The following is a 12,307-nucleotide window of genomic DNA, read 5'->3' as shown; positions in this document are numbered from 1 at the left end:
CGCCATGCCAAAAGAAAGATGAAATTGAGGGAGGACGGAAATATCAAAGTAATCGAGCAGAAAAGGGGAAAGCGAGACGAGAGGAAAGGAAGAGGGGATTAACAGATTATGATACGAAGCATATGGAGAGGTGGGGAACAAACGTAATTAACGGGAAAGACCGAACGAATACAATTGAATCGAGCGAAAACAAATGCCATTTCTTTCAACTCGGTAACCTGCGCCGCGACTTTTGTTCACGTCTGACTACTGATGACGTCATTCAACTGCGGGGCAGATGACAGACAAAACATACGAAGACATACATGGGCACCTTAACTTACACTCTCTGAAAAGATGAAGAATGCGGGGTGATCTAATAGAGGTATTCAAATGCACCAAGGGCTTTAACAAAAGTGATATAGGCAAGGACATCATATTAAGACAGCAAGGCAGGACTCGTAGTTAGGGATTTACATTGGACACATTTAGGTTTAAGAAGGAAATAGGCAAGAAGTAGTTTACCAAGAGAGTGGTTAACGAATGAAATAGACTTAGTAACAATATAGTGAGCGCTTATACAACTGGTTGTTTTAAAAGAAGATTAGATAAGTTTATGGATAGGGACGAAAGGTGGTAAGGGACACAAAGTCCCTAGTGTAGGTCTTATAGTCTCTTGCAGCCTCCACCATTCTTATGTTCTCCATCAACCCAGTCCCATTGTCTCAAATGTCCTTTCGACTGAATAAAACAGTTCGAAATTATCCATATAATGGTTAAAGTAGTTGACATATCAACATTAAACGATACTACGCTTTTGACGTTCTCGAGGCTGATTATATCTCTTGGTATACCACGAATTTTATTAAATTATCTGTCTTTTGCCGGAATAAACTGAGAGAGTTAACACAAATACAAACTGAAACAAACAAATAGAATATAATCAAAGTTAAGACACATGACAACGGACAGAAATATCGCCTCAAACCTGCGATTGTTTACAGTTTAATAAAAGCTCTTTTGTACAACACGAAAGTAGAAAAAAAGGGGGAAAATTACAAGTGCGATCATTTTAAGTAGTGGATAAAATCATAGTACAATAAACATCAGACAGTTCCCATGACCACACCATGCAAGCACGCCGGGTAAATTTGAAGGTTGTTTCCGCTACTAAGTGCCTTCTGGTGTAAGCTTCATCGCACATGTTGGACGGTGAAAGGTATAATTGAAGCCAAAATAGTATTGGAACTAGATGTCCGGCCCACTACGCGGGCCTTCAACTCTCGGACATTCATTCTTTGTACTGACATCTCGGTTCTTTGAGCCAAATTTTCCTCTACTGGGCAAAGTATCCTCTATTATTATCTCAACAGGTGATATAAGGGTTCACTAGCGAGAGAAGAATTGAGAAACGCTAGGGAAAAAGTTGAAAAATAAGTTAGATAGTGAACAGGGCTTAATCTCTACCATACGTTGACGCCTACGAAGGCGTCATAAGGCGCTAGTGGGGTATACGAGGATACCGATCTCGGCGTTTTGAATATATTTATTTTATTGTAATAGCCAAGTAGCCCCCGAATTCTGTGAACTGGCTTCATCACGTTTTCTGTGCTTATTATTACCCAGTGAAAGAGAATGGATAATACAGCAGTGACTTTATATTTTACAACACGAGTATTGTGATGCATCAATTATCGTACCTCAGGCATGCGATGCTGCGCATGAGAATTTGACACGTATTGAAGAAGTTAAACCATTTAGAAAAGACACTCGTCTGAGGATTTCGTACATAACATATCGCGGCGCACATATAGAAACAGACATTCAATGAAAGAAGACAAAGAAGAGGAATAATAATAATAATGATAATAATAATAGTAAATAATAATGATGATAAGAAGAGGAAGAAGAAATAGAAGAAAATAGGGTGCATCAAAACAAATGTACAGTATACTCGATAAAACCGCGTAACTGTTGTCTATTGATCTATGTTGATTTCATTAGTGAAATTATTACGGTTACAATGATCCAGTCCAAAAACTGACACACTGTCTGAAAGCCAAAATTGTTCAAAATCGAGCTTTGAATTTGAAACTATTTCCAATTGAGTATATCATCATCATAAATAGTTAGGCCAATGTACTGATGTAACACAAGCTAGAGTGCCACGACTTTTTTGCTTTTTTTAAATTTATTTTAAGAACTACTTTTCAAATCGAAGTTTATATTCAAAATTGTCAGAGGAGTTCTATTGCAGTAAATTCATTTCATTGCATTGGAAATTGCACTTTCCAATATATTCGATAAAAATTGTAAAGTTGGCCAGCTTTCGCCAAATTTAGAGACCCATTTTTGGTAAAAAATAGAACTACAAGAGACCCAAACTGTTTTGTCCCATATCAATTGGTGTACTTTTTTTGTGGTGTGGCGAAAAATTGAAATGCAAAAATATTCGATATGTCCTCATTTGCTTGAGCCAACCAGAGGGGCTTTACGTTATATTATTTCAATTTTTATACTCAAAAGTATATAATGAAATAAACTGATTAACGTTGGCTTTATGTCGCTCTGAAGTATGGCTGTGGATTTGGCCGGGGATATCGTGAGACAGCTTGTGGTGAACCAGGCGGTGTGTCGAAGTGTTGCTGTCCGGAAATAGATTCAATTTGGAAGTGGGTAGAAACAACTTCGCCAACCGTGTAGTTAATGAATGGAATAAACTTCCTGCAAAGCTAGTGCAATGTAGTTCAGTTCCAAGCTTTAAGAATCATTTAGATAAACACCTAAGCAAGATGCTGTAATGATTATCATTTATTTTACATTACTTGTTTTTGCTTTGTTATCATTTGTCTGTTTGATTCACATTTATCATTAGCTATATGTCAATTTATTATCATTTTCTATTTTGATTTTTTTTCGCATCCGACATAGATATGGACCAAAAGGTCTCCTATCGGCATGCTCCGCCTTTGTAATCCTTTGTAGTATTTCTGCAGCTCTGTCTGCGTTACGGTGTGTGCATGTACGAGTAATTGTTATGTCGTCTGCGTAAGATATATGTAATTCTGGGCTGTGGAGTGTGGGGGTGCGGATGTATCTTGTGTGTATGGATTAAAGAGTGTGGGGGATAATACTGAGTCCTAAGGTACTCCGATCCTAAAGTTTCTAATGTGTATGTATATATATATATATATATATATATATATATATACATATATATATATATATATATATATATATATATACACACACATATATATATATATATATGTGTGTGTGTGTGTGTGTGTGTGTGTGTGTGTGTGTGTGTGTGTGTGTGTGTGTGTGTGTGTGTGTGTGTATGTGCGTGTGTGTGTATACATATGTGTGTGCATGTATGTGTGTGCGTGTTTATGTGTGTACGTGTGTGTCTGTGTGTGGGGGGGTGAGTGAGTGAGTATCTGTGTTGATATGATTTTTCTGGGAGAGGAGAAAGAGAAAGAGGCAGAAAGAGGGAAAGAGGGATGGAGAGGGAGAATTAGAAGGAGACGTGTGGGAAGGAGAAGAAGAGGGAGAGGAGAAAGAAACAGGAGGGGAAGAGGGAGACGGAAAGGAAAAGGAAAGGAGAAGAAAACTGGATATGGAAAACGGAAAAGAAAAAAGAGGGAATGGGAGAGAGAGTTATGGAAAAAGGAAAAGAACAAGTTGTATATAACCTATTGAAGTTCGAAAATTCTTGAAGACTTCGGAGATATTCGAAGATTCTCGAAGACTTTGGAGATATCTGGAGATCAAATGGATCGAAGGAGGAAGTGTGTTTTTGGTACTGACCTGACATAAGCCGTATGCGCCATCCTAGTGTGAGAGATATTGACATTTTTCAATTTCGAAGCCTACTTCATTATGGTCCCGTTTAATTAAAGACATTTTGTTGGGTGATCTAAGAGGACTATAATTCCAAGAGGTTTGAAGATTCTCCATAATATATTTTTTTCCTCTGTAGAGTAAAACAATATGTTGAGCTAACCAATGGTATTTTTCTTCTTCGTAGTAACAATTTCGTCATTGATTATGATTATTCTTTATTATGACGCCATGGACACAATACAAGAGTCTTTCACTTACACTATCTAATCTTTTAGAACATAAGATATCATGGGGTTACTGGATAACATTACGGGAACCAGTATGAACATGTACATGAGAAACAGCGACATCCAGACAGAAGAATAACGAGAAGAAATTATATGAAAGAAAAACAATGTCCTTGAGGCTGATAATATGTTCCCTCGTGTAAGTTCTTCCCTTTCGCTAACAGGACGCAACGCTATATTGTCGTTTCTTCTGCAGAAGAAGGAACACGCATACACAATAGCATTTTCGTACTTCTGAACATTGTTAAACCGATATGTATACACAGACATTCTTGCTGAGATACGCTTACGTAGCCATGAACTTGTAAATAAACTCTCCTACTGGGATTCGAACCCTCGCCTGAGCGGCTTGCTTTTTATAAGACTAAGACCGTACCATCACGCCACCACGACCCTACAAAACGGAACGACTTAGTTCACGTACTAATCGTTCCGCCGAGGGCACCTGGGTGAAATATGTTATGTACTGTATTTCATCAAATCCTTTATGCAGGCTAGTCAAATGTCATAATGACAAAAAAATTAACTTGTATATATATTCTTACAAACATAAATAAATACATACATATACCAAAGGGCTTTTTTCCCTTTACAAGGGAGGTAGCCAAAGCCAAAGGCATAAATCCACTCCCACCCATTTCATCTTCACTTCCATTCACCACCCCTCCCTCCCTCCCTCTTTTCTTGGCTCCTCTCGGATGACGGGTCATCACTGCAACTCGCCCACGGCCCTGGGTCAGAAGCAATGCAGTAAGACACAGCACATTCACAGCGGCCCAAACACCCCCGGTTTCTATTTGAAGTTAACTTAAGCAACCCCTTTTCAATCACCCTTAAATAATTTCTGTTCCTTCAGTGGAGGAGAAGTGCATTTTTAATGCCCCACCCCCCCAAAAAAAAAAAAAAAAAAATTGTAGCACTGAGGCACTGAATTAAGAGAACCTGTTCTAGAAGATGGTGTGAATTCATGCGCTACTTTTTCACTATGGTCTCTTCATAAAATGTTATCTCAGATGTATTCATGCATGTGTGGTATACATATCTGCCTATTTTAGCATACGCTAGGCTACTCTATTGACCTGACAGTATACACACACACACACACACACACACACACACACATACACACACACACACGCACACACACATATTATATATATACACCTACATACATATAAAGTATATTACCACTTTCTGCTTCCGGTGCTGTTTACTTTTTCCATCATGGCTCCTGGACTCCAGCTTTTTTCGTACACACACACACACACACACACACACACACACACACACACACACACACACACACACACACACACACACATATATATATATGTATATATATACATATATATATATATGTATACATGTATACATTATATATATATATAATATATGCATATCTACATATATATGTACATATATATACATATACATATATGTATATATATATATATATATATATATATATATGAACATATCTACATAAAAAACAAGAGAGGGGGGAGTGAGTGAAAGAGGGAAAGAGAGCAAGAAAAGTTCGAAAGATGGAATGAGAGAGACAGTGAGAGAGTAAGAGAAAATAGGTGAAGACAGAGAGCAAAATCAAGAGTGAGATAGAGTGAGTAAGAGAGCGAGAGTAAGGGTGAGAGAGAGAGAGAGAGAGAGAGAGAGAGAGAGAGAGAGAGAGAGAGAGATAGAGATACAGAGAGAGAATGGAAAGAAAGGTAGTAAAACAGGAATGATGGAAAGAGGAACGCATGGAAAGTAAAAAGAAAGGAAGGAAGGGGAATTTAGAAAGAAGGAGGGAAGGAAGTTGGAAGCAAGACAGGAAGGAAAAAATAGGAAAAGGGAAGGAAGAGTTCCCGAACTGTCTGCATGTGGTAGACTGGACAGAACAACCGGAAGAAGCCTGAAGGGATGAAAAATGTTGACACAGGAGAGAAGGCAAAGCCCAGCTGCGGTCCTGCCTTGACCACGCTCCCGTTCCCGCTGTGAGAACCATTTTCTATTTTTCTTTCTCCTTTTTTTTACGTTTTCAGTCTTTCTGTACGTTATTTACATTAGATTCGGATTTCTTTTTCTATTATAGATAATGCATCAGATACTGTGTAAGAGGGACCAACGATAGTAGACTATAATGGTTTTTTTGTAAAATGTGTTCGTGTTTGAATGTTATGCTTAATCCTTATTCCTTCTAAGCATCCCGGATAGATGAATAAATCAAGAATAAATAGATAACTGAATAAACGAAAAAGCATAATTCATACAAAGGAACGAAAAAAAAAAAGTAGAATACATTTCTACGCGTCTTTACATTGCATTCCACTTTGATCTTCCCTGTCAGAACAATACGGGGACTGGTGATTGCCATTCAACTATGGTTTACGGAACATTTTATAACAAAGCTACACGTGGGAAAGGATTGTTTGGTATAAAACTAAACCCTTGAACAGGACGATACCAAGTTAAGATTTTTTATTTGGCCCAATTCGATTTTTTTTCCATAGGTTATTCTGATCATAGTGTCCATTTTTTTTCCATAGACTATTCCGATCAGATGATCTTTATTCAATCGTTTTAGGTCATGGAGAACTCCTTAGATGGAAAAATAATAGTGTGGAGTCATCACGAAATATATCTCTGATGTATGAAATCATATCAATAAGACTGATAGGAGAAACAGAGATTGAGAAAAATGGACGCAATCAATTTGATCGATCCTATCAGAACAATGACCTACTTCACTTTTTTTTTTCTTTTTTGAGATATTGACGTAGCCAAGCTGAGAGGCCCTCCGCCCATCTCTCTCCTTTACTTACATCTCTCTCTTCCTGTGTGTGTGTGTGTGTGTGTGTGTGTGTGTGTGTGTGTGTGTGTGTGTGTGTGTGTGTGTGTGTGTGTGTGTGTGTGTGCGCGCGCGCGCTTCTGTGTGTGTGTATTCACCTTGGTCTTTGGATCACGTGTTGGACTCGTGATCGACAGCTATTTCCCTCCCGGAAGAGAGCTTAGAGCTCGTATGACCGATCTATGGGTAATGCTATGACCTTACACGCACACACACCCCCAACTCCCCGCCCACGAGAGTTGGAGTAACGACTCGAAGCGCAGCGATACTGAAATAATTTCAGCCCTGGGCAGGATTCGAACCCAGTACCCCCGGTACCACCGTGCTGAGAGTCTGAGCCTCTACCAACCGCGCCACCGAGTGTGTGTGTGTGTGTGTGTGTGTGTGTGTGTGTGTGTGTGTGTGTGTGTGTGTGTGTGTGTGTGTGTGTGTGTGTGTGTGTGTGTGTGTGTGCGTGTCTGAGTCTGTGTGTGTTTAAGTGCCCGTGTGTTTACCCGCACACGAACATGCGGTTTTTTTTTTTTTTTTTTCAATCTGTCGAGACCTCATAGCTAAAGGCCACCCTACGACGATGAAATTTACAGATTTCTTTCTGTTTAATGTTCTTTTTTCATTAGATTATGACCTCATGCTGAGGTAGGAGTGATAAGACTATAAAAGGAGGAAGAACGGGCAAGTGATAATGGTCTTGGCGTGGTCGTGGCAAGACGTGAAAGGGAAGGCAAAGAAAACGGAAAGGAAAGAAGGGATACGGAAGGGGAAGGAAGAGCGTGAGGAAGAAAAGAAGGAGAGAAAGGAAGGAAGAAAGGAAACAATAAATGAATGGAGGGAATAGATAATGAAAAAGAAAGGGGAGAGGAAGGATGGAAGGAAGAAAGGAGGGAGGGAAGAGAAAAGGAAGAAAGGAAGATGAGTATGGGAAAGGAGAGAAGGAAGAAACAAAGAAAGAAGAAAGGAAGAAAAGACGAAATGGAGAAAGAAACAAAGGAAGGAAGGAAGGAAGGAAGGAAGAAGGTAGAATAGATATTTAGTTCTCAACTAGGAGAAAATGTAACCTTTGGTAAAAAGTTACAAGGCAGGGCTTAGTATCTTTCACCTAAAAATAACATAATGAGTTTTTCAATAAGCTTCACCTAGTTCGCTATATGACATATATATTAGTAATGTTATCTTTTCTTATTAACTAAATTTCATCTTAGGTAGAACCTTATATTACTTTTTTTTCAATTACTTTTATATTGCTGTGCATTATTAGCATGGAAGTACCGAAGTAAATGCATCAGGCCGAGTGAGTGAACAACAGAGACAGAGAAACGTTATCCTGTGGTATGGGACACTAGACCTCCTACCAGCCCCGGCGTGCGGTCTATCCTTCCACAAGATGGCAGGCCCAACGATGATTGACAAGCAACGACTGCGTGATCCCGTCCGCAGGATTCGATTCCCAACCATCCCCCGCCTTCTAGCACGCGTTAACTCCCTCCCACTCACCCTCTCCTTCTCCTTTCCAGACCCCTCTATCAGCACGCAAACACTGTGGGGGGTAGGAGGGGGTGAGGGTTGAGGGTGTGGGTGGGGTGGGGGGATACCATTAAGGCAAGACCTCCCCCTTCCACGCTAACCTCAACATGATCCAAAATCCCCATTTAATCTCATTCCTTTATTGTGCTTCATGCCAGATTTCTCTCTCTCATCAATACACTCTTTTCGGTCACTTTTTTTTCTTTTTCGAAAAAACTATATCAACCCAAACCATCAATTTCACTTTCGTTATCTTATTCCATCTCTCTCGAGTATTTTTTTTTCCAGATTATTTTTCACTGTTTCATTAGTTCCTGCACTAGTTCTCGCCTAGCTCATACCCTATTGTCCCAACAAATTATATAGACTGACGACAGTGAGAGAGATATATGTTAATTTAGTATACTACCAAGTCACAGAGGATGAACTTGTATAACGTTAGTACAGAACACTCACATTTGTATCTCCTCTAATGTTAATTTGCAAAATGTATCACTGAAACGGATATGTTTTTGTCTTCAGCTCTCTCTCTCTCTCTCTCTCTTTTTTTTTTTTTTTTTTTACTGAAATATAGTTCACACAGTCCTAACACGTCTGTATGGTGTTTTGTAACCAAGTAGTGACTCTTATCAAACTATTTAGGCTTTTAATATTACTTTACTGCTGAAGTCTGACAATTCCATCGAACAAGAGCTTGACTTTTCAGTCGTGGTGTTACTGTAGATCCCCCCAAAACGAGGTACTAAAGTGGAAAATTTCGACGAGTCATTTCCTTCTCACAATGAAACGTACACATTCATTTCACTTCATTTCCATTTAGTGCTGATTCTCTTTCAGTTTTGATGTCGCTCTTTCCAAGCTTAATAGTCCCCATTACATTTCCCTCTCAATTACTGACCACTATAACTTTACTAATCCGCTTTTTACTATCTGCCCCCGTCTCCATCACGTTAGGCAGTCAAAAATCAGCCCATAAAGTTCAGTTCCTGACCGGCTCCGCCTCTGTGTTCACTCAGCACTTTATTCTTTTCATCAAGCCCTCCCCAACTTTGAACTTTCAACCCTTTTATTAAATTTTCCAACATCTGGGCTGCTCTATACCCTTTCCAAGTAAATCCCCCTCCGGCATTTCTAACTTTGACTAAACTCTGATAGATTCCCACCTGACCTCCTCCCCTTCCCGAGGACGCCCATCACTTTCGATATCCAAAATCAGTTTTCCAGCGAACTCTTTCACCCCATTTTTACTTTCCACTGTCCATTCGACATCTTCAAGCGGTTCCAGGTTCCAGGCAGGCTGGAACACATAGTCACTGGTGCAGAGTCAGGTCTCCAAAATCAGTTTTCCAGCGAACTCTTTCACCCCATTTTTACTCCCCACTGTCCATTCGACATCTTCAAGCGGTTCCAGGTTCCAGGCAGGCTGGAACACAGAGTCACTGGTGCAGAGTCAGGTCTCCGGGGGGCCCCTAACCAGACCCTTCATCATAATTTTTGTACCACATCATTCTTCTTAATTCTTTTAACCCTCTCACCACGGTGGAATTTTTATAGAATGGACTAGGGAGGGTTCATCCCTTACGCGACCCCGTTTTCTATCGACTAAAACAAAACCTTTGAAGCATTCTATCATGGTTAAAAGGTTAAATTATATAAAAAAGAAAAAAAAATACAGAATGGATTACACAGGGTTCATCCCTAAAGTGACCCCGTTTTCTATCGACCAAAACAAAAACTTTGAAGTTTCTATCATGGTTAAAGGGTGAACTTATTTAAAAAAAAAAAAAAAAAAAAAAAAAAAAAATGGACCATCATTTCGTGTACAGCACTAACCCACCATTTCCCCTTACTCCTAACCCTCCTACCTCCTTCGCTCATCTTCTATTTCTTCCACCCCGACTCCTCGCCTCCTTCTCTATTCTCCCACCATTCCACGTATCCCCAAAATCATCTTCAACTTTCTGACCTTTCAATTTCCTTAATTTCTTCTCTAGCCATCTGTCGCCAACCAACAACCCTCTCGACCTCTCCATCTTCGCTGAGCTGGCACCTGTGCACCCAAACACCTGTGCTAGGCGAGGACACCTGCCGCGCACCTGCCCCATGTTGGAGGTGTGTACGTGGATTAGTTCTTTGAGCCCCCTTCCCAGGCAACCGCTAAGTCAACACGAGGAACATCTTTCTCAAAGTAACCCTTTATGCGTATTCTTATTTCTCTGTCTGTGTGTAAGACTACGCGCTTATACAGACGTATCTACAAAAGTCTGTATGTATATCAACGTGTTTAAAGACAGATATTTTTCCCACAACATTTTATATAAGTTTTCTCAAACGAGCAATATATTGTTTTGTTGGATTTGGTAGAGGTTCTGCCAATATTCGAAATATGTCCGACTATAGTATTAATACGGGCAACCAGAAGTACTAGAGCATGTAGGCACATACAAGTAAACACACACAAAACATACATGCACACAATCACTCAAACGCACACATACTTACATATATATAAATGCGCACATACACACACGCACAAGTATGAACAAGCACTCACATCAACACACACACACACACACACACACACACACACACACACACACACACACACACACACACACACATACACACACAAACAGACATATGCACACACATAAACACACACACACTAACACATGCACACACCAAAACACACACACATATACGCACAAACGTACGCACCCACACAAAGTGAATTAAGTCATACCTATTACACAAGTATCTTTGGACACTCACAAACACAAACACACACACGCACAAACACACACACACAAACACACGATAAAATAAACACAAACATTCATAGCACAATTGCGTTCGCACACGCGCACACACACACACACACACACACATACACACACACATACATGAATACATACACATTCAAGCATACAAACACACAAACACGCAAATACAAACACGCACAGGCAAACATGAGTTTCTCAAAAAGTGTTGGTTTCATTGCTATTTAAATCTATTTACTAAACTAGTATGGTATACGCCAGTGAATTATGTAGTAATTCTCAGTATTCTTGTCACATATTCATGTCTATTTGTTACCCTTGAGCTAACGGAGGAAATAACATCTTTAATTATTCTCAGGTCAGTTGGGTGTATACAAGTACGAAGACCCAGCCTGACCTGACCTATTATGTTTCAACCCGACTCGACCGGTTGCGATCAAATCGACCCAATGTGACCCAACTCGACCCGAATCGATTTTTCTCTGTGTGACCTGATTTAACCCAACAGGATCTTTTTATACCTCATGTTTGAAATATGCATGATCTTATTCATTTCATCATCTTTTTCCTGAACTTGTATGGTGACTATGTATCCATTTCTGTCATTACCTAGTTGTCAGTTTAATGTCGGTTATTGATAAAATGCTGGAATCATTAATAGCAAATAGTAGCAGGGATCATACCGAGATGCATAATATGATTCGTAACCCACAACATGGATTTACCAAGGGTAGGTCGTGTGTAACTAATATGTTATTCTTTTACATCAAAGTCTATTATATAACTTCGACAAGGTGCACCACCAGAGACTACTAAACAAAATCAAAGCCCATGGCATAAGAGGAAAAGTGTTTGAACGAATTACAGCATGGATTAGTGACAGGCAACAGCGTGTCACTGGTAACGATCTAAAATCCAAATGGGGTAGCGTTAATGGTGGAGTTCTCCAAGGCTCGGTTTTGGGTCCCAAATTGTTCATTACGTATATAAATCATTTAGACAAAGTGGTTTATAGGAAAATTAGTAAGTTTGGGAATGGCACTAAGACA

The sequence above is a fragment of the Oratosquilla oratoria genome, chromosome 2 (genome assembly GCF_046742065.1).
Source record: "Oratosquilla oratoria isolate Oo_2021 chromosome 2, ASM4674206v1, whole genome shotgun sequence".
Classification (NCBI taxonomy): domain Eukaryota; kingdom Metazoa; phylum Arthropoda; class Malacostraca; order Stomatopoda; family Squillidae; genus Oratosquilla; species Oratosquilla oratoria.
This window is presented reverse-complemented; position numbering follows the sequence as displayed.